Below are 25,223 nucleotides of genomic sequence, written 5' to 3' on the forward strand. Positions count from 1 at the left end.
TGTAGCCCAACTTTTTAAGATGCGAGAGCTGAACAGTACTGGGAAGGGCATCATAAGCCAATGTAAAATACATAAAGTAAAGAGGTAATGGGTGGTGCTGTGGTCTAAACTCCTGAGCCTCTAGGACTTGCCAATCAGAAGGTCGGCGGTTTGAATCCCTGCGATGGGGTGAGTCCCCGTTGCTCGGTCCCTGCTCCTGCCAACCTAGCAGTTCAAAAGCATGCCAGTGCAAGTAGATAAATAGGTACCACTCCGGCGGGAAGGTAAACGGCGTTTCCATGCGCTCTGGTTTCCATCACTGTGTTCCTTTGCACCAGAAGCGGTTTAGTCATGCGGCCACATGACCCGGAAAGCTGTCTGTGGACAATTCTAGCTCCTTCGGCCTGAAAGTGAGATGAGCACCCCAACGCCATCATCGCCTTTGACTGGACTTAACTGTCCAGAGGTCCTTTACCTTTACCTTTTACATACAGTAAGCCCACAACTTACGCAAGCGTTTCCTTCCAGGGATAGCACCTAAAGCCAAAATCACATCTAGTCAAAACACCTTGGGTAATATCATGGCGGGTGGGGTTGGCCAAGTAATTTATCTCAGAACTTCAGCCCCTTTCTGCCACATTTCAATTTTTTTATTTTTTATTTTGCCAAGCTAATTGTGCAAAAGTTAAATGGCCGTAAAGCAGATTATGGTCTGTTATTTAAATGAACTTAAAATGAGTTTTTAAGTGCCCAATTGTTCAGCAAGGTCGGCTGGCTAGCTGTCCTACCCTACTCTGCAAAAAACACCCTCATTCTATTTGTATTTCTTCCACCCCCTTTTATTTAATCTCGGCTTGATTGTTTTCTCCTCAAAGTGTGTCCTCCCTCACAGATTAGGGCTGGGTGGAACCTGGTTTTCAACATGACAATATATCACTAGCTAAACATTGCGATACATCGATATATCACTTTGTCTGAAATAAGGGTGGAGCTATGGGTGGCGCTGTGGGTTAAACCACAGAGCCTAGGACTTGCTGATCAGAAGGTCGGCGGTTCGAATCCCCATGATGGGGTGAGCTCCCGTTGCTCCGTCCCTGCTCCTGCCAACCTAGAAGTTTGAAAGCACATCAAAAGTGCAAGTAGATAAATAGGTACCACTCTGGCGGGAAGGTAAACGGCGTTTCTCTGCGCTGCTCTGGTTCGCCAAAAGCAGCTTAGTCATGCTGGCCACATGACCTGGAAGCTGTACGCCGGCTCCCTCGGCCAATAAAGCGAGATGAGTGTTGCAACCCCAGAGTTGGTCACGACTGGACCTAATGGTCAGAGGTCCCTTTACCTTTACCTATGTAGAGGTGAACATATCCCGCCAGATAAATGTAATTTGCATAAATAAATGCAATAAGCAGGTGATGCTGAGTTCATTGCTTCTAAAGTGTTTATTATTATTATTATTATTATTATTATTATTAAATTCACTTTGCTGAAGCTGGATGCCTTGTTTCTGGGGATTTGAAGGCATTATAATGTAGGGAACAGAAATGAAGTAAATGGGCTGCTAATGAGTAGGGTGATTAACAGCACTCCAAGAAGCAGTAGTAGGAAATGACCAATTAGAAGTTGGGGAACCTTTCTTAGACAAGGTGGTGAATTGCCCAAGGGAACTCGGGGAAGCTGAATGAAGGTAATTTAGGGTTGCCATACGTTCAGATTTTCCTGGACATAAACAGTCGGCAACAGTGTTCCTGCAGGAAATGGGGAAAATATCTGGATGTATGGCAGCCCATGTTGGTTGTGCCTTTTTTGCCATTTCCCCCTAAAAATAGCTCAAAAACAGCATTTTTAGTGATTTTGCCCAAGAAGCTCAAGAACTTTGCCCAAAAAATCTCAACAACTTTTCTGTCTGGATTTTCGCTGTTTGAAATATAGCAGCCCTGTTAATTTACTCTGGAAAGGTAGAGAAAAGCGTCTGTTTGGTTGGGAAATGGAACTTGCACACATGCACAAATTTTTTTTTTAAAGGCACAGAATTGCTGGGTATCCCTGTAGACTGACTAAAACTCACATATGGTCTCCAGGTTACTTTCCTAGGTTCTGAGGTACCTATCGACTGATTCCATTGAAAATAAAGAGATCACGTCTGTCCCAGACAGAGTCATTGGACCAAACAATTTTTCAGCTTCGCAAACACAAAACCACAACCTCATTAGTGGCAGGAATAACATTTCATCCGGCTTATGCGGTGCGTAACTGAGAAGCCTCGAAAGAGTTGGGAGTGAAATATGATGATAATATAGGAGTGGAAACGTGTCATTCTGAGCTCCATCTCCAAACCAACATCTGACAAGAGCTTGAGTTTTCAGTTACAAGGGGCAGGAATGAGGGAGGGAGGCAGGAAAAGAGATGAATGTGGGGCTAGAGTAGAAATGGGGAGCAGGATCTAGATCATGGGTAGGCAAACTAAGGCCCGGGGGCCGGATTCGGCCCAATCGCCTTCTCCATAGCTGTCAACTTACAGATTTGAAAATAAGGGACCAGCAGCCTCGAAAATAAGGGATCAGCAGCCAAAATAAGGGATTTTCCAAGCACAGGTATGTTCAACTTCTGAGCCCCTCCGAGCCAAAGGCAGAAAGCCCAGCCAGCAGCCAAACAAAGCCTCAAGCGGTGGTTCCCACAGCACAGCAACCCGGCAAAGGGATGCAGCAAGGAAAACCACCGTCACCTCTCCGCTGGGAAGCGCTGAGCAAAGGCGAGTCCCCAGGCAACGCAGCTGATTTGATCGGCACAAGGCATGCAAGCTCCACCCCCCAGTCGTTCTTAGACTCCTTATTGGGTGAGCAACGCAGCCAAGCAACACAGTTGGAGCCTCCCTCCTCCCTGGCCGGCAGAGAGGGAGGGAGGGAGAGGAGGGAGGAAACCCAGGAAATTTAAGGGACATCATCAATAAGGGACGGCAGCGGGACACAGCGCTGGGATAAGGGACTTTCCTGCCAAATAAGAGACGGTTGACAGCTATGGCCTTCTCAATCCGGCCCGCAGACAGTCCAGGAATCAGCATGTTTTTTCATGAGTAGAATGTGCCCTTTTATTTAAAATGCATCTCTGGGTTATTTGTGGGGCATAGGAATTTATTCATTATTTTTTCAAAATATAGTCCGGCTCCCCACAAGGTCTGAGGGACAGTGGACTGGCCCCCATGTTTGAGACCAACTGAGCGGGAGGAGGAACCTTTTGCCAGTCAACAACAGGCAGGAAGGAAAAGAGGCCAGGTAAGAAGCTGGACACTCCAGGGAGGAATAGATCTTTGCATGGAGCTGGGGAAAAGGGGAGGTGCGAGTTTGTGTTGCCACCATGGGGAATGACAGGAATAAGGCATTGCTCGACTTTTGCACATCTCGGCAGCCACTGTCAGAGGCAGAAGAGAGAGAAGGTGCCAAGTTTTGAAACCACACTGTGTGCTCCATGGAACAGCTCCCAACCCACAAAGCCACAGTAGTAGACAGGAGATAGATGCGTCCTGGGACTTTTTTTTACATTCCTAAGCCAGGGGTGAAACTAGGCTTTATTTCACCCTGGCCAAAAATCCAGTTTGGTACCCCCTTGTGTGCATTTGGGTGTGTATACACACACACACACACACACACACAGCAGCTGGGAGCCTCAGTGGCACCCCTCTGGAGGCTTTACCTGGGGCACAAACCTCAGCTAGCCCCCTTGTAGCTATGGCACTGCCCAAGCACAAGCCTAAAGACCCGGTCATACATGTCTAACATATGAAGGTGACCTGGAAACTACAATTAATCCAGAATGCGGCAGCTAGACGGGTGACTGGGAGCGGCTGCCGAGACCACATAACACCAGTCCCGAAAGACCTACATTGGCTCCCGGTACGTTTCCGAGCACAATTCAAAGTGTTGGTGCTGACCTTTAAAGCCCTAAATGGCCTTGGCCCAGTATACCTGAAGGAGCGTCTCCACCCCCATCATTCTGCCCAGACACTGACTTCCAGCTCTGAGGGCCTTCTGGCAGTTCCCTCACTGCAAGAAGTGAGGTTACAGGGAACCAGGCAGAGGGTCTTCTCGGTGGTGGCCCTGTGGAACGCCCTCCCATCAGATGTCAAGGAAATAAACAACGATATCTGACTTTGAGAAGACATCTGAAGGCAACCCTGTTTAGGGAAGTTATAATGTTTGATGTTTTATTGTGCTTTTAATATTCTGTTGGGAGCCGCCCAGAGTGGCTGGGGAAACCCAGCCAGATGGGTGGGGTATAAATAATAAATTATTATTATTATTGTTACACTGACACCTGAAGCAGATCAGGTTTCATATATAGCAGGGGAATATTGGAAGTCAAGACCCAAGTTTGGGGCAAGCACTCTTGGGTGAGAGAACCTCAGCAGAGAGTTAACGTCACAAAACATGCAGCAAAGAAAAGTATGTAAAACCTTTGAAATGTGCCCTTCTGGTGAGTCTCAAAAATGTCACTTTTAAAAGATATTTCCAAGCTATCCAACATCCCTAGCACAGAGAGAGACCTCAAGTCATCGGAGTATGTTTGTATAAACTTCAGGTCCCCCAGTTAGCTCAAATAATTTTAGTATCCCAGACAGGGAATTGAGGATGTCTGTGGGTTTTGTTTTTTGTTTTTATGTAGCTTTTCTCTCACTTGTATTAGGGAAAGTTCTCTCTATGATGAAACATTTTTGCTTTGTTCCAGGGGAGAGGTGAATTTGCAAGCTCTGTATTTGTTCCCTTGCATGACTATTTCTAATGGTCATCATGTGTTTTGGCATCTGATGCTTTTGCAACAGCAAAGCAGAAAAGGGAGAGAAAGCAGGGTTGGGTTCTGCTGAGAGGATGCACTTAGCGTACGGTTTAACACAGCCGTTTGTGGCAGCCTTATCATTTGGGCTGCAGCGCAGATTAGTCTTCCGAAGGAACTGGGAGGCCAAGGGCCCTGATGACTTGAAACAGTCCAGACCTTTAGAGGAATGTGTGTGATGGCCTTTCTCCAAGATTGTGTTAGTTCTGTGGTTGTCACACTGCGTTCACAAGGCCTACGCATCTCTCTGAAAGCTTATTTGGAACTGGCAAGTTACAGGACTGACTTTTTTTGCTTGTGTCACCTGCTGCTGAATTTTCTTTGTTAGTCCTGTCTGACTCTTCGTGACCCCATGGACCAGAGCACACCAGGCACTCCTGTCTTCCACTGCCTCCCGCAGTTTGGTCAGACTCATGCTGGCAGCTTCGAGAACACTGTCCAACCGTCTCGTCCTCTGTCGTCCCCTTCTCCTTGTGCCCTCCATCTTTCCCAACAGCAGGGTCTTTTCCAGGGAGTCTTCTCTTCTTATGAGGTGGCCAAAGTATTGGAGCTTCAGGATCTGCCCTTCCAGTGAGCACTCAGGGCTGATTTCCTTCAGAATGGAGAGGTTTGATCTTCTTGCAGTCCATGGGACTCTCAAGAGTCTCCTCCAGCACCATAATTCAAAAGCATCAATTCTTCGGCGATCAGCCTTCTTTATGGTCCAGCTTTCACTTCCATACATCACTAGCTGAATTTTCTTACGTAATTTTAAAGTTCCTGTTTGTAAAACAAGAAGTGACTAGCGTAAAAACATGCAGGGTAGGAAAGCTAACAGGAACAAATGAATCCTCGGAGTCCATTTTAAAACTTCCAACTGATCAGTTGATGGTTGGCGCTTGGGAGACACTTCCCAGGGTGCTTTGCAGGCCCAGCCAGCCAGATTATCGTGCCTGCAAAGCCCCTTTGCCAAGCAAGTACCAGGATGGGGTTCAAGATTTCTAATACGATAATTGCAACCACCAGATGGTAACTTATTTCTCAAAAATGTATTCTTGTTATAAACGTTTCACTGGCACAAAGGTTCGTCCTGTGAACTGGCTGTCTGAAGCCACTGTTGGCATTGGAGGGTTGCACAGTTTCAGGATTTATGTATGGTGTTAATGAGAGGCTTCTTCCGCTGAGGATTATCTCATCTATTTAAATAGGCGCTCTTTCAAATCAACGTGCACTTTTAATGATGAGGCAAGCCCTGTCTGTTTCCCCAAATGTTTAAGATTGCGACACGGGCCATCGCTAGATGTGGTAGAATCCACTCAGTTGCTTCAACTTGTGTATCGCTTCAGAAGATGAATTGCTGTGTTGCGTCCATTGTCCTTGTTTGCACATAATGCTAAGCCGAAGCATGGCGTGGTGCAAATGTGTGGCCTTCTGGAGAGGAGATTGTGACTCCTCCTCGGCCATTTTGCTGCAGCACTGCGCCATAGTTTTGCTTAGAGTCCTGTCTGAACCCAGCTTGTTGTTTAACTCTCCCAGACAAACCACGAGCTGCAAAATGACTCAGAAAGACCAAAGCAGTCTTGATCTCCTCTCCAAGAGCCTGCAGTTTGCTCATCCATGTTAAGCCCTACATGTGAACTAGGGCCATTGCCGCTTTCTGACTCCAGCAATGCTTAGCAAGTGCTCTTTCCTTAGAGAGGCTGCCTGGGGAGGGAGCCGAGCCTTTTGCTATTTGGCAACACTTGAGTCGTAATGGAAAGGCGTGGGTGGCCTATTGTAGATAAGTTTTCCCGTGTGGGCGTGTGGTGTCACTGAAAACTTTTCTGACTTTGTTTGCTTCTCCTGTGAAGCTCAATCCAAACATCCTGTTGTTCCATTCGCCCCCAGAGCCTCAGCCCAAGCATAATTTCAGCTTAAGACTGCATACGGCTCTAAGATTCAGGTTGGCGCACTTTTCATATATGCGCTGTTTTCCGTAGGTGTGGCATGTAGGATTCATTGCGCTGAAAAGTCTGGTGGTGGTTTGTTTTCTGATGCTCTGATTTTGTGTGGTCATGTTTGTGCTTGGGAAATATTGTCTCTGGTGACCAGTAGGGCTGGACGATATATTGATATATCACCCAAAACCGGTTTGAAGTCCATATCGTGATAATGGTTTCATAACTTTTGACCTGGCAATATATTGCAAAGCATGATGTGCGAGAGCTATGCAAAAAATCACAATGTGGGGGAAACCGTGAAGCCAGCCAATGCCTTTACATAGTTCAATCCTTATTTCAGACATTGTGGTATATCAGTAACATCAGCATATAACGATGTTTTGCTGATGATATATTGCGATGTTGGAAAATGTCAATCACTTCTCCTACCTGGGCAATTATCTTTCCACAAGGGCCGACATTGATGCCAAAATCCAGCATTGCCTGAGCTCTGCGAGTGCGGCTTTCTCCTGATTGAAGTGCAGAGTATTTGAGGACCGGGACATTCGCAGGCAAACCAAAATGCTTGTTTACAATGCTATTGTACTACCAACCTTATTGTGTGCTTGTGAAACATGGACCACTTAAAAACGCCATCTCCAACTCCTCAAAAGATTCCATCAATGGTGTCTCCAAAAAATGTTACACATCACTTAGGAAGACAGGTGAACTAATGCCAGTGTACTGGAAGAAGCAAAGATTACCAATGTCGAAGCAGTGATTCTTCAACATCAACTTCCTTGGGCTGGTCATGTTGTGCGGATGCCTGATTATTGTCTTCCAAAGCAACTACTCTATTCCAAACTTTAAAAATGGAGAGCGTAATGCTGGTGGTCTACAAAAGAGGCTTAAAGACTCTCTCCAGGCAAATCTTAAAAAAATGTAGTATAAACACTGACAACTGGGAAACACTGGGCTGTGAGAGCTCCAGGTGGAAAACAGCCTTTACTAAAGGTGTCATGGGCTTTGAAGACGCTCGAACTCAGGATGAAAGGGAGAGGAAGGCACATTTGGCAAACCCTCACCGTGATCAACTCCCGCCCGGAAACCTATGTCCCCATTGTGGAAGGATGTGTGGATGCAGAATTGGCCTCCACAGTCACTTACAGACTCACTGTTAAGACCTTGTTTATGGAAGAGAATCTTACTTGGCTATGAATGATCGCCAAAGGAGAAGGAGAAGGAGAAGAAGATGATATTGCGATGTTGAAAACCAGGTATTGCCCAGCCCTAGTGACCAGGGGATGGGAAGAAAACGGTGCCCCAAAACGTGTGGTGGAGACTCAGATGGACCAGCTGAGGAGAAAGGTGGTCAGGCGACTTGTCCCTTTTCACCCCAACCACTGTGACCAAGCTCTGCCAGCTTCACCCCAGGCCTCCTTACACCATTGAGATTGGGGTGGCAGACAACAATATGTATTCAGTTGGCTCCAGCTCTCTGCAGATGCAATATATTCCATTGCTGCCTCAGGGGGAGAATGTTTCAGCCAGCAGGCGCCCTTGGAGCTGCAAAATAATCCTGTTCTTGAGTGCTCAGACTGGACACTGCCCGCTTCCCCTGCAAGCCTTGAAAATTCCAGTGAATCCAGACTGGGCAGTGTTATCTCTGCTGCTGAATAATCCTTCCTTGGATCTACATGAACTCTGTAATCCTTTGCTGGTTGATAACATCCCTTTCATAGAATAGAATCATAGAATCATAGAGTTGGAAGAGACCACAAGGGCCATCGAGTCCAACCCCCTGCCAAGCAGGAAACACCATCAGAGCACTCCTGACATATAGTTGTCAAGCCTCTGCTTAAAGACCTCCAAAGAAGGAGACTCCACCACACTCCTTGGCAGCAAATTCCACTGTCGAACAGCTCTTACTGTCAGGAAGTTCTTCCTAATGTTTAGGTGGAATCTTCTTTCTTGTAGTTTGGATCCATTGCTCCGTGTCCGCTTCTCTGGAGCAGCAGAAAACAACCTTTCTCCCTCCTCTATGTGACATCCTTTTATATATTTGAACATGGCTATCATATCACCCCTTAACCTCTTCTTCTCCAGGCTAAACATGCCCAGCTCCCTTAGCCGTTCCTCATAAGGCATCGTTTCCAGGCCTTTGACCATTTTGGTTGCCCTCCTCTGGACACGTTCCAGTTTGTCAGTGTCCTTCTTGAACTGTGGTGCCCAGAACTGGACACAGTACTCCAGGTGAGGTCTGACCAGAGCAGAATACAGTGGCACTATTACTTCCCTTGATCTAGATGCTATACTCCTATTGATGCAGCCCAGAATTGCATTGGCTTTTTTAGCTGCCGCGTCACACTGTTGGCTATGTCCAGTTTGTGGTCAACCAAGACTCCTAGATCCTTTTCACATGTACTGCTCTCAAGCCAGGTGTCACCCATCTTGTACAAAGGTGGTACAAGGACAAGGTGTCATGGACAAGGTGGTTTTGTGGGGTGGTTGGTATACAGTCCAGGCACTCTTGGATAAGCCAGAATGTTCTTGGACTGTCTTTTGGTCATAGTGAGCCTGGGTTTGGTACTGAGAGGGATCATAATCCAGTGTGAGGCCCCTGAGGCGTTTTTGGGTGGCCCTCAGCTATATTTGAGGCCCACAGCCCTTGTGCTGCCTTTCCACTGCACTGGGATTTGGGAAGAAGGTGTGAGGCTCTGGCAGGGTCCTAGAGTCCTCTTCCCTCCTTCCCAAAGCCTTGTTAGCGCTTTCCTATGTTTGGGAAGAAGATGGGAGGGCTCTAGGACTCTGCCAGAGCTTTGTGCCTCCTTCCTAAAGCACAGCACCTCACTTTGCCAGCCTGGGGAAGGCATCTTGGCTGGGAGAATCAAAAATTGGCCTTGCTTCCCCACCACCATGCAACAAGGCCTGCGGATTCCATGTTGAAGTACTCTTGTGGCCCACTTGGTATTATAGATTGGGGGGTGGGGACCTCCCCTAAACCCTAGAAATGAATAGATGGTAGGATTTTGATTCGTTGGGATATGGATGAAAGCACAAGCTGCAGAACTGTGCCAGGCAAGGAATCCCTGGGATGGCTTTTGCAAGCCAGCCTGATGGCCTAGTGAGGAACAAATCTGTTGACATGACAAAAGGGGCTGATGGACCATCAGAGAATAATTCTTTGGCCTGCGCAGACAGATGTTGCCAAGGTGATGGGGTGTGTTAGGAAACGTTTTTGAGCAAGGTTGTGCCCAGATGAAGGCTACCCACTTAACTTGGGGTGTGAGCCCTATTTAACTAAATGTGCAACTCCAGAAGAAGATGAGAACAAGCTTTTTGAAATCGTAATGGTTCTTTGTGTTAACAAAAGAAAAAAGTTTGGATGGCTTGTTGCTACGGCAACAGGAAGATTCCAGCACCCGTTTCCAATAGCAACTTAGTTTTGCAGGACTTGCAGTTTGGTGCCTGTAGTGTGTCCTTTGCACTTTTAGATGAAAAACATTTCATGTGACGCTGGAGGAGAAATGGGACCTTTGCACAAGCCCTGAGATAACATGGCAAATGTTTGTCCATCATCTCTTTGGGGAATCCCAGTGCCATTCTGTATATGTGTCTACTCAATAGTAAGCTTCATTGAGTTCAGGGAGATTTACTTCCAGGGTAATGTTATTGGATGGATGCCCCAGATGCACAGGTTCTCATCACATTAATGGCTGCCCCGTGTTGATATTTACTCTGCGGCCTTCTGAACCAATAAAAATCATCTTCTGCAAAGGCTGGTGCGAGATTGGTAAAGTCTGAGTCAGCAAAGGAGCAGCAGAAATGGAACACAACATGGTAGACATAAGAAAACAGGCTCAAAACAGTTGTGATATTTAATGTGCATATGTTGTTGTCATCTGTCTGTCTCTAGAGACAGTGGAGTATACCGCTGAGGGTGAAGTCAAACCACAGCACCAAAGTGACTTTCTGTGGTGTGCAAGCCTGGGCAGCGGGTTTGGGGGTCCTGAGCAGCCCAGATGATACGATCCTGCTCTCGGCCTTGCAGATGGCGTCCAAAGGAAAGCAGAGCAATATGATTAGCACCAGCTTGGCTGCGGGAGTTGCTGGAAGGAGGCGTACAAGGTATCATCCAGTCGTCTTGTGGACTCCACTCTGGATTTGTGTAGTATTTAAAGGTAAAGGGACCCCTGACCGTTAGGTCCAGTCGTGACCGGCTCTGGGGTTGCAGCGCTCATCTTGCTTTATTGGCCGAGGGAGCCGGCGTACAGCTTCCGGGTCAAGTGGCCAGCATGACTAAGCCGCTTCTGGCGAACCAGAGCAGCGCACGGAAACGCCGTTTACCTTCCCGCCAGAGCGGTACCTATTTATCTACTTGCACTTTGATGTGCTTTCGAACTGCTAGGTTGGCAGGAGCAGGGACCAAGCAACCGGAGCTCACCCCGTCGCGGGGATTCGAATCGCCAACCTTCTGATCAACAAGTCCTAGGCTCTGTGGTTTAACCCAAAGTGCCACCCGCGTCCTTTGTGTAGTGTTTAGTCCTTTTTCTTCTCCTGATGATATCCCTCAAGGCAATGGAGGTTAAGGATCAGAGTGTTCCTTTCCCTAGATGGGCTGCCTTCCCAGGTGGATGAGCCCTATCGGCTTCTTACTGCTACAGCACATGCAGAAACTCTGGATTAATAATGCTGGAGACCTGGATCCAAGGAATAGTACATACTGCCGTGTCTTTTTGTGCAGGATTCCACCACTATCAGTCCTCCTTCACTGCCTCAAACATGCATATCGTAACCAATCAGTGTCGGGAAAACACAATATGTTAACAACGTTTTTAATGCCGTTTTTGAAGGTAAAGTATCAACGTTGCAGGAAGAGAGAAGCTACAGAAAATATTGTCAGCTTGCTAATTAAAAGTCCACTGTGGTCAGGAGGAGTATTCGGCCTTGATTACCATAATAGGAAGCATTTTCTCTGTGTGTGTCAGCCATAGTGGGGAGATTTATTTTTGGTCCTGAGAAATTTATCTCTTTCACAGCTATTAAAAGCCTTCTCTGGCATCAAAACAATCCTTTGAAATATGTGGCAAAAGTTAAGTGGGGCAACATGTTTTCTCCATGATGTGGAGCACATCTGGGAAAACTAACTCTGGGAGAAGCAGATGGAGGAGTTTGCCTTGTCCCAAGAAGAAGAAGAGGAGGAGGAGGAAGAAAGTGAAACAACATTTGCCTCTAGTGTCCCTATAATAGCAGGTAAACGCGGGTGGCACTGTGGTCAAAACCACTGAGCCTCTTGGGCTTGCCGATCAGAAAGTTGGCGGTTCGAATCTCCACAACAGGGTGAACTCCTGTTTCTTTTCCCCAGCTCCTGCCAACCTAGCAGTTTGAAAGCACACCAGTGCAAGTAGATAAATAGGTACCGCTGCGGCAGGAAGGAAAACAGCGTTTCCGTGCACTTTGGCTTCCGTCAGTGTGTTCTGTTGCACCAGAAGCGGTTTAGTCCTGCTGGCCACATGACCCGGAAAGCTGTCTGTGGACAAACGCCAGCTCCCTCAGCCTGAAAGCGAGATGAGCGCTGCAACCCCATAGTCGCCTTTGATAATAATAATGAGAAGTAATAATAATAATAATAATAATAATAATAATAATAATAATTTATTATTTGTACCCCACCCATCTGGCTGGGTTTTCCCAGCCACTCTGGGCAGCTTCCAACAAAGATTAAAAATACATTAAAATTTCACACATTAAAAACATCCGTGAACAGTCCCTTTGACTGGACTTACCTTTTTTTTTAACCCTAATATAGCAGTTTTACATCAGGAAAAGGGTAGGATGGCAAACCCTCCCAAAGTGCTGGGTTTTGATTGAATTGCCATGCCCCACTCTCATGGGTAGGCAAACTAAGGCCCGGGGGCCAGATCCAGCCCAATCTCCAGAAAGACTGAATCCAAACCCTAAATTCGCTTTTCTGCAAGACCCTTCAGAAGAACTTGAGGTGACTTTCTAAGAATGGGTTAACAAGTTTGCTTTGTCTCTCATGGCTTAGTGCCTTTAGCATCACCTGTTGAATTTCCCCCTGTAATCTAAATGAACGGCACATCTCCTAATAAAGAAATAACCCTCCCTTTCCCCACATTCTGGCTACCTAGTTAGAACTGTACAATTCTGTACCTGGAATTGTTTTAGTAAAGGCGACTTACGTAGCTGCCTGCTTATGTTTTGCCGTAACATTTGCATTAATTCAACCCTCAATGACAAACCTAGACAGCATCTTAAAAAGCAGAGACATCACCTTGCCAACAAAGGTCCGTATAATTAAAGTTATGGTTTTCCCAGTAGTGATGTATGGAGGTGAAAGAAGGCTGATCGCTGAAGAATTGATGCTTTTGAATTCTGGTGCTGGAGGAGACTCTTGAGAGTCCCATGGACTGCAAGAAGATCAAACCTATCCATTCTTAAGGAAATCAGCCCTGAGTGCTCACTGGAAGGACAGATCCTGAAGCTGAGGCTCCAATACTTTGGCCTCCTCATGAGAAGAGAAGACTCCCTGGAAAAAACCCTGGTTTTGGGAAAGATGGAGGGCGCAAGGAGAAGGGGACAACAGAGGACGAGATGGTTAGACAGTGTTGTCGAAGCTACCAGCATGAGTTTGTCCAAACTGCGGGAGGCAGTGGAAGACAGGAGTGCCTGGCATGCTCTGGTCCATGGGGTCACGAAGAGTCGGACACGACTAAACGACCAAACAACAACAACCCTCCTTGCTCCATTTGAAACCCATTCAATCATACTTACTTCAACTGCCTTTTTCCATTTACGGCCAGCGTTTCCGAGTCTCCTGCCTCCGTCCTATTTGCATGACATAGCACATGGAACCAGTGAAGAAAACATGAGCTCAGATCTAGTATCAAAGCAGGTTTTTCCTACCCAACTCCCAGCAATATGTCAAGCTTAGTAGCTGCCTACGTATGCCTAGTTAGCTGGTAGTCAGAATCAGTTTTATTTCCCTGCGAGCATCGCTCAGGCCTTAGGAATGCAATGGTCGTAATCTTCTGAGATATCTGTAGGAAGCATATGTTTTTGGCTGAATATAATTAAGCTCTGTAAATAACCATTTGTGCCTTGGCAAGGCAGTTGAAACAACATTCTTCTGATAACCTGAATTAACATTAGATAAGACTGTCTCTCTAGATGTTCCTTGTCTAATGGCGTCACTTCAAAGCCTCCCCAAATGTTGTTGCTGTCTCAAGAGCTGAAAAATTGCTGAAATTCCCTCATCTTAGTTCTTTCTAAGGAACTCGGTGGACAGGAATCCCATGTTCCCCTGCAGTTTCCAATCCAATTTAAAACGAGAACCACTCTAGGGCAAAAATATTAAAAACATCTGGGTTATAGACAGCTGTGGAAATTCTGTGCAGTGTATTAGGGATCTGTGTTTAATATCAGGCTGTCATATTGCAATATAAGTTTACCTCCAGTAAATGGTTAATCCACAAAGTATAATATGTCCGCCAGTTGCCTGGCTCATGGAAATGGGGGGTGGGGGTGAGTGCTGGAGAATGAGAGTTTGAAATTCAAACACCCCCTTCCGAAACAAGGCGGCCTCCTCAATTTCCATCTGCAAAGGACGGGAGCTCTTGTAGTTTGCAGAGCGTTCTGTTGGAACACTCGAATCAGCCTGATTTATTTCTGGGGCAAAGGGGCGCCCTTAATTAAAATAGCTGCTACTTTCAGTAATGGAATTTGGGTTCCTCCCAGGAGTTCCCCATGCCCCAGTGATTCAAAACTTCTGGTGTTTTCGTGCCAAGTGGAAATATTGACTTCACTGTAATGTCTTCGTTGGATGATGAGGGGGAAATGGGTAGTTTGTAATCAGTACCTATGGCAGGGGTCAGCAAACCTTTTCGGCAGGGGGTCGGTCCACCGTCCCTCAGACCATGTGGTGGGCTGGACTATATTGGGGGGGGGGGAATGAACAAATTCCTATGCCCCACAAATAACCCAGAGATGCATTTTAAATAAAAGGACCTGCGGATTGTCTCACCTTTACCTTGAGTCTATGACGTACAATCAAGCTAGAGCTGTGATCTCCCGGAGACTGAGTGACATTGCCAGACAAGAGGACATAGGCCAGGTAGAACCAGGGATGTTCCTAGGGGACCAGATTTATCGGACCATACCAGCCCCCTACCTTGCAGAAATCCACTATGTGGAATACCGTAGACTTCTTACAGCAGCTAGATTAAATGTCCTTGACTCTGCGATATTGTGGGGAAGGTACAGGGGAGTACCATACGCCCAGAGAACCTGTCATTGTGCCATGGGTGTGGTTGAGTCCACCGAAAACATTCTCTTGACTTGCCCTTCTTATGCAGAGCTTAGACAAAATTTTATAGACCCACTCCTATGTCAATTCAGCTTCCTACCCGGAGAAAACCAGGTTTTACACTTGCTGAATAACGCCACTAGGCTATACCTTCCTTGGTGGCCAAATTTCTCTTCTTAGCTTTTAAGCGTCGCAAGACTATAATTGACTGTATTGATATGGGGCTATCTGTTTAGCCCATTTTAGTGTTGGCTAAGTTTTAAAATCTTCCTGGATGTTTTTAACTGTGTATTGACAAAATGTACTTTTTTCTGACTGACGGTCGAATAAAAAGGATGATGATGAATAAAAGGACACATTCTACTCATGTAAAAACACACTGATTCCCGGACCGTCCGCGCGCCAGATTGAGAAGGTGATTGGGCCGCATCCGGCCCCCGGGCCTTAGTTTGCCTACCTATGAACTATGGTAAAAAATACACCCACCCACCCTGAAATAAACTAATTATTCTTGTTAATAGTTGTTATGCACACACACATTTTTTCTAGGTTTGTTAGCAAGCTTGAGCACCACATCATTCTACTGAAAAGAGATACGAAAACTGGAAAAATGCTAGCTCTGGGGTTGGGTGATACCTGGTTTTCAACATCACAATATATCACCAGCTAAACATCGCAATATACTGATAGATCACAATTTCTGAAATAAGGATGGAGCTACGTAGAGGCATTGGCTGGCTTCATGGTTTCCCCTCACATGGTGATTTTTGCATAGCACACACATGTCATGATTCGCAGTGTATTGCCAGATAAAAAAACATATAAAACCAATATGATACGGCCTTGAAACCGCCCAGCCCTAACACGTATCATGATTCACGAAATATTGTCAGGTCAAAAACTTTGAAACTGATATCGCTATATGGATTTCACACCGGTTTTGGACGATATATCGCTATATCGCCCAGCCCTACTCGGAGAGGGGGGGTCCTTTGCCATTCTCCCCCTTCTCCCTCAGCTTCCTGTTTGTTCAGGAGCAGAGGAGTGCAAGGGTGGCCAACAGCTGTTATTGCACCACAACTGGGGCCTGGTAGGAATTGCAGTCCTAAAACAGCAGCTGGAGGGCACCACGTTGGCGACCTCCGGAGTGGAGCATCTCCTCGCCCTTTTGCAACCGCAGCCTTTCCTGGCCTGAGTGCCTTCTTTGCCCAGTGTTGTGGTTGTGGCAAACTTCATTGAAAGGCTTCGCTGCTCATCTGCGTTTTTCGAGAGCTAGATTGAGGGGCACCGATTTAGTCTGAGTCCACTTTATCATTTGGCACCTTAAAGGTAAAGGGACCCCTGACCATTAGGTCCAGTCGTGGCCGACTCTGGGGTTGCGGCGCTCATCTCGCTTTATTGGCCGAGGGAGCCGGCATACAGCTTCCGGGTTATGTGGCCCGCATGACTAAGCCGCTTCTGGTGAACCAGAGCAGCGCATGGAAACGCCGTTTACCTTCCCGCTGGAGCGGTACCTATTTATCTACTTGTACTTTTGATGTGCTTTCGAACTGCTAGGTTGGCAGGAGCTGGGACTGAACAACGGGAGCTCACCCCGTCGCGGGGATTCGAACCGCCGACCATCTGATCGGCAAGTCCTAGGCTCTGTGGTTTAACCCACAGCGCCACCCGTGTTCCTTATTTGGCACCTTAACCTGCTCTTAAGATCCTGTCCAGACGAGCTTGCCTCTGTTATTTTAGAGCTCACGTCTTCAGGCACTGGGCAGATGCTACAATCCTGACTTTTATTACCAAAGTGGATGTTGCGGGAAACCCCGCCTCCTTTCTCTTTGTGGCACAAATTACAGTTGATTGCTGCTGAAATGCTTAGATGCTGTTGTCCTAAAAGCAAATAGTATCTACCATTTTTTTTGCTCTATAAGACTCACTTTTTCCCTCCTAAAAAGTAAGGGGAAATGTGTGTGCGTCTTATGGAGTGAATGCAGGCTGCGCAGCTATCCCAGAAGCCAGAACAGCAAGAGGGATTGCTGCTTTCACTGCGCAGCTATCCCTCTTGCTGTTCTGGCTTCTGAGATTCAGAATATTTTTTTCTTGTTTTCCTCCTCCAAAAACTAGGTGCGTCTTGTGGTCTGGTGCGTCTTATAGAGCGAAAAATACGGTATTAGCTATATGGGCTGACTGAGTAGAGAGGACTTTACTTGAGTCCTAGGGTAGTAGGTTTTTATACTTGGACTCCTGGCTTTCTGCTTGGGATGGGATCTGGCCCACCCCTGCCTTGACCGCCTCCCAGACTCTGATGAATGTAGCAAGGATCTGTTTAAATGTGCGGGTCTGTGAAACATGGGATCTCCTTCTGGCTGCCTCAGTGGCACACCCCTGGAAAGAATTAATAGGGCTAAGCCTTAGATCCTGCTGAAAAGAGAGAGCATTTAAAATCCTGCTAATTGGTGTGCTTTCTTCACACTAGGAACAGAGGAGTTGCCTAGCTGGACCTCCCACAGTGGCTAATGCTCACAGATGCAGTTGACACTCTTGGACTCTGGGTTAGCCAGAGGTCAACTCAGATACTTGCCTTCTTAATGACTAGCGAGTGACCTTGCTCCCTCTCATACCATTATCCTGAAGAGGCCTAAACGGCCTGGGAGGTCTTGGTGAGCATCTCTGCCTCAGAATTAGCTGTAGACTGGGTTTCCCCAGCTTGGGCTGCACCTATGGGTGTGGAATTGGTCTTGGACCTAGGGCTCAGTTTGCTGCCTTTGGAGACCCCAAGCACCTTTGCAACCAGTTCTTTCTTGGTTTCTCGACCATACAGTGGTACCTCGGGTTACAAACGCTTCAGGTTACAGACTCCGCTAACCCAGAAATAGTACCTCGGGTTAAGAACTTTGCTTCAGGATGAGAACAGAAATCGTGCTCTGGCGGCGCTGCGGCAGCTGGAGGCCCCTTTAGCTAAAGTGGTGCTTCAGGTTAAGAACAGACCTCCAGAATGAATTAAGTTCTTAACCCAAGGTACCACTGTACATGCAATGGGCTTCCAAGTTACAAGGAAGGAGATTCCGACTAAACACCAGGAAGAACTTTCTGACAGTTTAGAGGCTTTCAGCAGTGGAATTGCCTCCCCTGGGAGATTGTGGACTCCTGGTTCCTTGGAGGTTTTTAAGCAGAGGTTAGATGGCCACCTGTCATGGATGCTTTAGTTGAGATTCCTGCACTGCTGGGGGTTGGACAAAATGACCCTTGAGGTCCCTTTCCAACTCTATGATTCTACGGAAATCAGAAGAAGTACCAACATTGAAAGATTGGCAATATAGATTTTTTGAAATGATTGAATTAGCAAAAACGACGGCAACAATTAGAATGAAATCTAATCAAAATCTCAAACAGGAATGGAGATGTGTAGAAGAATACATGACCAAAAGATGCTCCAACAAGAATGTATTGATATGTATAGACTGATTTCACAAAGTTAAGTTAAGCCAAGCAGATATATAAGACTGAATGTTTAATTATTAAGATACAAAATCACAATCTCAATAATAAAGTTACAAAATAATAACAGGGAAGTCACGCGCGAGTGGAGGGAAGACACGGGGCAAGAAATAAGAAACGGATAAAAGTTGGTACAGTGGTACCTCGGGTTACAGACGCTTCAGGTTACAGACTCCGCTAATCCAGAAATAGTACCTCGGGTTAAGAACTTTGCTTCAGGATGAGAACAGAAATCGTGCTCTGGCGGCGCAGCAACAGCAGGAGGCCCCATTAGCTAAAGTGGTGCTTCAGGTTAAGAACAGTTTCAGGTTATGAACGGACCTCCGGAACAAATTAAGTACTTAACCCGAGGTACCACTGTACATAATGAAATGTGAAAATGTGAATTTAGGAATATAATGTATATGTATCAATATGTAAAGATCTCATATATGTATTGCAACATTAATAATGAATAAGTAAATAAAACCACACACACACACACAAAAAGATTCTGTGAAACATAGCTGGGCTATTCTTGAATGACAGGATTGTCTGTCCCAACTGTGGTTTTGGGAGTCTGTCATTTTTTACACAAGACAATCCAGCTCAAATGTTGCTGAGGGCTGGCGTTGGACCACCCTATATACAGTGTCTAATTATTTCTCAAAACCCGAATGATTCTGTCTAAATATTTTATATCTTATTTCCCCTTCAGCAGACTCCTGTGGCTGAATGCATGCAATTTCCGCAAAATCAGTTCAAGGTGGGGTTGGGAAAGGAGCGGGGATGGTATGGTTTAATGGTTAGAGCATTGGAGTGTGATCTGGGAGGCCAGGGTTCAAATCTCCACCCAGCTGTCCAGCTCACTACCTTCGGCCAGTCACTGCCTCTCAATTTAACCTACTTCACAGGGTTGTTGTGTGTATAAAATGGGGAGGAGAACCAGCGTGAGCTGCTGGGGAGAAAAGAGGGATTAGAAATGTCATAAATAAACAAATTCAACCAACATCAAGTTTGGAGATGGGGTGAGGGGTGTGCCTTTTGTAGTGTTGAAAAAGGAAAGTTGCTGAAACAAACTTTACTTGGGTAAAAGCATGCCAGGCAGTGTTTGTTCAGATTCCAGTGTCAGCAGAGCTGAGACAAAAGAGCGGCAATTTGCAGAAGCCTCCAATTGCCCCGGACGCGCGGTCAACTATAGCAGCATAGCAATAACCTGCAAATTTCCTTGTTAATAACGAGAACGGACAGAGAGCAATTCAATTGCCTTTGCAGAACAATTGCCTTCTTACTGGTGGAACTGATATCGTGCAAAAACACAAAATCCAGGATTGTGCTATGCAGGTGACACGTAGTAAAGCCTTCTGTTAGGATCAGGCAGTCACCTTTGGTGTGAAAATATGGACACTTGTTTTGCACTTGGAACATCACTGTTTTATTTATAAAATGTTTCAGGGCATGCAAACAAATTTCCCGGTTCCTGTTTGACAGCGTGAAATACGATGCCAATAGACTTGTGAGCAAGTCTTTCCTGCTTTTGCATTCCTGGGATTGCATATCCTGAGCACGTCTCTTGAACACGTTATGAGTCATGTCCAACTGCAACTTGTGCCAAATGTGAGTGCTAAGGACTATGGAATCTCAGTCGTCATATCATGGGAAACCGATGCTGGTTTTTGAATAGCGTGGCCCTAGGCAAAGCCCATTGCACAAGGGAAACCCCGTCTGTCTTGCATGCAGCAGGATAATCTCTGCAAGACATCCTACTGATCTGTATTACAGTGGTACCTCAGGTTAAGTACTTGATCCGTTCCGGAGGTCCGTTCTTAACCTGAAACTGTTCTTAACCTGAAGCACCACTTTAGCTAATGGGGCCTGTCGCTGCCGCCGCGCCGTCGGAGCATGATTTCTGTTCTCATCCCGAAGCAAAGTTCTTAACCTGAGGTAATATTTCTGGGTTAGCAGAGTCTGTAACCTGAAGCGTATGTAACCTGAAGCATATGTAACCCGAGGTACCACTGTATTAGCAAAGATCTCGCCACCCTTCAAAGTGCAGCAGGACCCTCTACGCTGAGGTCAGGCAATTGCGGGAAATCTCCTTAGTATCATGGTAACTGCATGTCTCAGCTGGTATGTTAGGCAGATATTTTGACTGCATTCTACTATCACAGATGTGGGCCATAAGATCAAGTGATATGTGCACATCCCTTCTCTGATTAAGTGAGAAATTCCAAGGGGCCAGCGCTTGACCAGGTTTTCTTCATTTTAGATGGTCACTTGGAGGCTGCCTCCAGATCAAAAAACTCACTGCTCAGTGATGTGGTCACTGTTAGAAACTCAGATCCACAAACTAACCACCAAGTGGCTCCTTAAACCAAGGTTACCGCTGGCAAAATAGAATGTCTAGTTGCCATTTTGGGGTCGTCTTCTTTGGCAATCACTCGTATGGAAGATCACTTGTCTTCCATAAACACGGTCTTAACAGTGAGTCTGTAAGTGACTGTGGAGGCCAATTCTGGATCCACACATCATTCCACAGTGGGGACATAGGTTTCTGAGCGGGAGTTGATCATGGTGTGGAGTTGCCAAGCGTGCCTTCCTCTTCGCATGTTTCCCACTTGCGTCCTGAGTTCGAGTGCCTTCAAAGCCCATGACACCTTTGGTAAAGGCTGTTCTCCAGTTGGAGCACTCTCAGGCTAGTGTTTCCCAATTGTTGGTGTTTATACTACATTTTTAAAGATTTGCCTTGAGACAGTCTTTAAACCTCTTTTGTTGACCACCAGCATTACGCTTTCCATTTTTAAGTTTGGAATAGAGTAGTTGCTTTGGAAGATAATAATCAGGCATCCGCACAACATGACCAGTCCAACAAAGTTGATGTTGAAGAATCATTGCTTCAACACTGGTGATCTTTGCTTCTTCCAGTACACTGATATTAGTTCGCCTGTCTCCCCAAGTGATGTGTAACATTTTTTGGAGACATCATTGTTGGAATCTTTCTAGGAGTTGGAGATGGCGTTTATAAGTGGTCCATGTTTCACAAGTATACAGTAAATTTGGTAGTATAATAGCATTGTAAACAAGCATTTTGGTTTGCATGTGAATGTCCTGGTTCTCAAACACTCTGCACTTCAATCAGGAGAAAAACGCATGTGCAGAGCTCAGGCAATGCTGGATTTCGCCAATGTCTAGTTGTCTAGACATGTCTAGTTGCCATTTTGGGGTAAGATGACTCTAAGTCTTTATTTTTCAAATGATGGGGTGACTGTGATTCTCAGTTAAACATCTGGTAAGTTCAGATGACAACCTTGAGCAAGGATAAGAGCTTTGAGAACTTGAAGAAGAAAAGTCCCTTGATCCAGGGGACAATCCACATATATCTATTGGCCTATCCCAACCTCTTTTTCTTAATGGTGACTGCTCCTGCTCAGGCTGCACAGAAAAAGCAGTTTGCTTCCCGAAATTCTTTCCGATTGTACAGATAAAATATACCTGATAGAATTCTACAGGGTGTGGTATTAGTGTGCAAAAACACTGATTCAGTGTTCCCCAGGCATGCACTTCCAGGCGGTGGAGATTTCAGGTTCCATCTTGGCGCCCAGCCATCTTCAAGCGGTCGATAACCAGGTCCAGAATGCGCCCGGCACCTGGCTAATTTCAAACACTGGATGGGGGTGTGCAGCAAAACGGGCGCCAGAGAGGCATGAATGAAGCCCAGTCCCATGGAAAACGTAGGTGGCTGATGAGAGGCCAGCTATCTCCCGCAGGGATTGCTCTGGTTATAGAAACCTGGTGAAGGTGGGAGTCTGAAGAAGATTCAGCTCTCCCTTCCGTTCTGGAGCAGTGATGCTGAGCAGGAGGAAGACTCGGATGTGCCTTTGACCCCCTCCCTGCTGCACAGGAGCCCACATTGGAAAGGAGGAGTAACAGTGCAGGTTTCAGAGCTAGACTTGAGCTCTTTAAACCTTCTCCAGTTGAAGGTTCTGCACTGTTGTTGCACGGGCACCTTTTGCTGGTTTGTTTTTTTGTTTCGTTTTTTAGTTAGTTTGGACCCACAATGGTTTCCTTTTATTGATTGTAAGGTTCAGTGAAAAACAGTTCTTAGAATCCATTTCCTGACTTGGCATACTGATGCTTTGACACAACAAGTTCTTTCTCTGCAAATGTTTTGAGGAAGTCATGGTTCTCCTTGGAAAAGTAACTCTGTGTATCCAAGACTGTAAGATGCCACTTAGACAAGCAGAACTGCGTTAATGCACCCATCATTTTCTGGATTGCTGGTTACTTGTGCATATTTTCCCCAGACGACCTTGCCTCCTTGTGTCACGAGACCAAGCTCACTCACATTCACCTCGATGACGGTACCTTTTGTAAGGTACCCCCAAAGATGTAAGGTACCCTCAAAGACGGTACCCCCAAAGATGTCTACAGAGGAGAAGAGGGATTCTTTTTTACACCAAGAATAGGTAGGCAAAAATTGGCTTTAAGTTCAGGATGGGCCTTCTTGAATCGTAAACCCATTGGCCGAATGAAACGTTCATATTTAGGTGGCTTTCGGGTACAGCCACCCCCAACAAAACACACTTTAGTAACCATTCTCTTCCAAGCCTCCTTCTTTCTCTTTCCTGTACGGATCACCTTGAGCACTTCTGTTTCTCCCTGAGCACGAACCTTGGGTACAGGAACCTCCTATTTCCCAGCTTTCTCTTATCGCTTCTGTTTAATCATGTTGGAGAGAACTTTAGCTCGGGACTAACCCTCTCTGTCCAGCAGATATGCTGGCACAGCTCCTTCTGGGGTCTTGTCATCATTTTTCTGCTTGGTATTTCTCTTTTCATGCATCTTAATACAGTGGTACCTTGGGTTAAGTACTTAATTTGTTCCGGAGGTCCGTACTTAACCTGAAACTGTTCTTAACCTGAAGCACCACTTTAACTAATGGGGCCTCCTGCTGCTGCCGCGCCGCCGGAGCACGATTTCTGTTCTCATCCTGAAGCAAAGTTCTTAACCTGAGGTAATATTTCTGGGTTAGCGGAGTCTGTAACCTGAAGCGTCTGTAACCTGAAGCGTATGTAACCCGAGGTACCACTGTAGTCTTTTTCATCTGTATCTTCTCTGCATGGCGCTGTTTATGATAAAGTTTAGCTTTCAGTCCAATCATTTTCTTAGCTTTTTTTTGAGCGTTCATGAGCCTCACTACCCTCTTTCTTCCTCTTCCTCTCATGGTAATCCGAACGATAACCATATCGCTTCCGATGTAACTCTATGTACTCATTTTGTGGCATGGCGCCGCGGTGCCTCGGAATCGTTCTGCTCGTTTTAAAAGCGCTTTGCAATCCTGATCGTCGGCCTTTGCCGAGCAGCCGATAAGAAGTATGAAGAGGACTGGATTTGCCGGTTTCCTGTTCCGTGCATTCATGTGCCACCTGCCTGTCATGTTTGCCCTATGCAATTCTGACATCAGCACTGCGGGCCCGGGCCAGCGTCAGGAACACCCACCCACACGCCATGAGTGTGTGGGCCTGCAAGCGTTTGCCCGTATCGCAAGCTGAGCCGAATGACGTTGCATACGGAAGCGCTCCCTCTGCTTTGTAGCATAATTTTTGAGCTGTGTTAAAATCGTGACTTCTAAATAACACTGTGTCTGTGTGTGTGTGTCTGTGTGTGTGTGTGTGTGCCTGAAACAGCCACCCAAGTAAATTCATAACCATGTTGAGGCTTGGATGGTTCCCGCACGTAGGCATTTCAAAGGGTACAAATATAAATAGAATAACTTTGATTTTGCTCACAAAGGATTTCCTCCCAGTTAATATAATCTCAGCTTCACAACTGATCAGTGTGCAGCGACTACATGGGAGGGGAACCTCGGATCTGGGGGGGGGAAGGTGGCCCCCAGACCTCGCTGTTTGGCCCTTGGGATTCTCCCCAGGCTACCCCCATTCGCTGGCCCTGTTCTACACCCTCTGTGGGTGTTTTTTCCTGTCTGGACTGTTTCCTTGAACCCTGATAATTCCTATTGCCTGCTTGGATGCAGGATAATAATAATAATAATAATAATAATAATAATAATAGGTAAAGGTAAAGGGATCCCTGACCATTAGGTCCAGTCGCGACCGACTCTGGGGTTGCAGCAGAAATGGAACACAACACAGTTGCCGTATCAGATGACATAAGAAAACAGGCTCAAAACAGTTGTGAGATTTAATGTGCATATATTGTTGTCATCTGTCTGTCTCAAGAGACAATGGAGTCTATCGCTGAGGGTGAAGTCAAACCGCAGCACCGAAGTGACTTCTTGTGGTGTGCAAACCTGGGCAGTGTGTTTGGGGGTCCTGGGCTGCCCAGATGATACAATCCTGCTCTCGGCCTCGCAGATGGGGTCCAAAGGAAAGCAGAGCAATATGATTGGCACCAGCTTGGCTGCGGGAGTTGCTGGAAGGAGGCGTACAAGGCATCATCCAGTAGTCTTGTGGATTCCACTCTGGATTTGTGTAGTGTTGAAAGGTAAAGGTAAAGGGACCCCTGACCATTAGGTCCAGTCGTGACCGACTCTGGGGTTGTGGTGCTCATCTCGCTTTATTGGTCGAGGAAGCCGGTGTACAGCTTCGGGGTCATGTGGCAAGCATGACTGAGCCGCTTCTGGCGAACCAGAGCAGTGCATGGAAACACTGTTTACCTTCCTGCAGGAGTGGTACCTATTTATCTACTTGCACTTTGACGTGCTTTTGAAC

General features: G+C 46.3%; 1 protein-coding gene and 1 pseudogene across 2 annotated transcripts in view; one reads left to right on the forward strand and one right to left on the reverse strand.

Moving 5' to 3' along the window:
- Positions 1 to 25,223, forward strand: part of SORBS1 (sorbin and SH3 domain containing 1) — a 201,964-nt gene that overhangs the window by 21,602 nt on the left and 155,139 nt on the right. The gene's annotated exons all lie outside the window — the stretch shown is intronic.
- On the reverse strand, positions 22,538 to 23,795 carry LOC308477236 (ribosome biogenesis protein NSA2 homolog; annotated as a pseudogene). The gene is made up of 2 exons (XR_013991654.1): positions 23,579 to 23,795; positions 22,538 to 23,334 (listed from the first exon to the last, which is right to left on the reverse strand). The product of XR_013991654.1 is annotated as a ribosome biogenesis protein NSA2 homolog (transcript).

This window comes from Podarcis pityusensis (assembly GCF_964106645.2).
Source record: "Podarcis pityusensis genome assembly, chromosome: 5".
NCBI classification, from domain to species: domain Eukaryota; kingdom Metazoa; phylum Chordata; class Lepidosauria; order Squamata; family Lacertidae; genus Podarcis; species Podarcis pityusensis.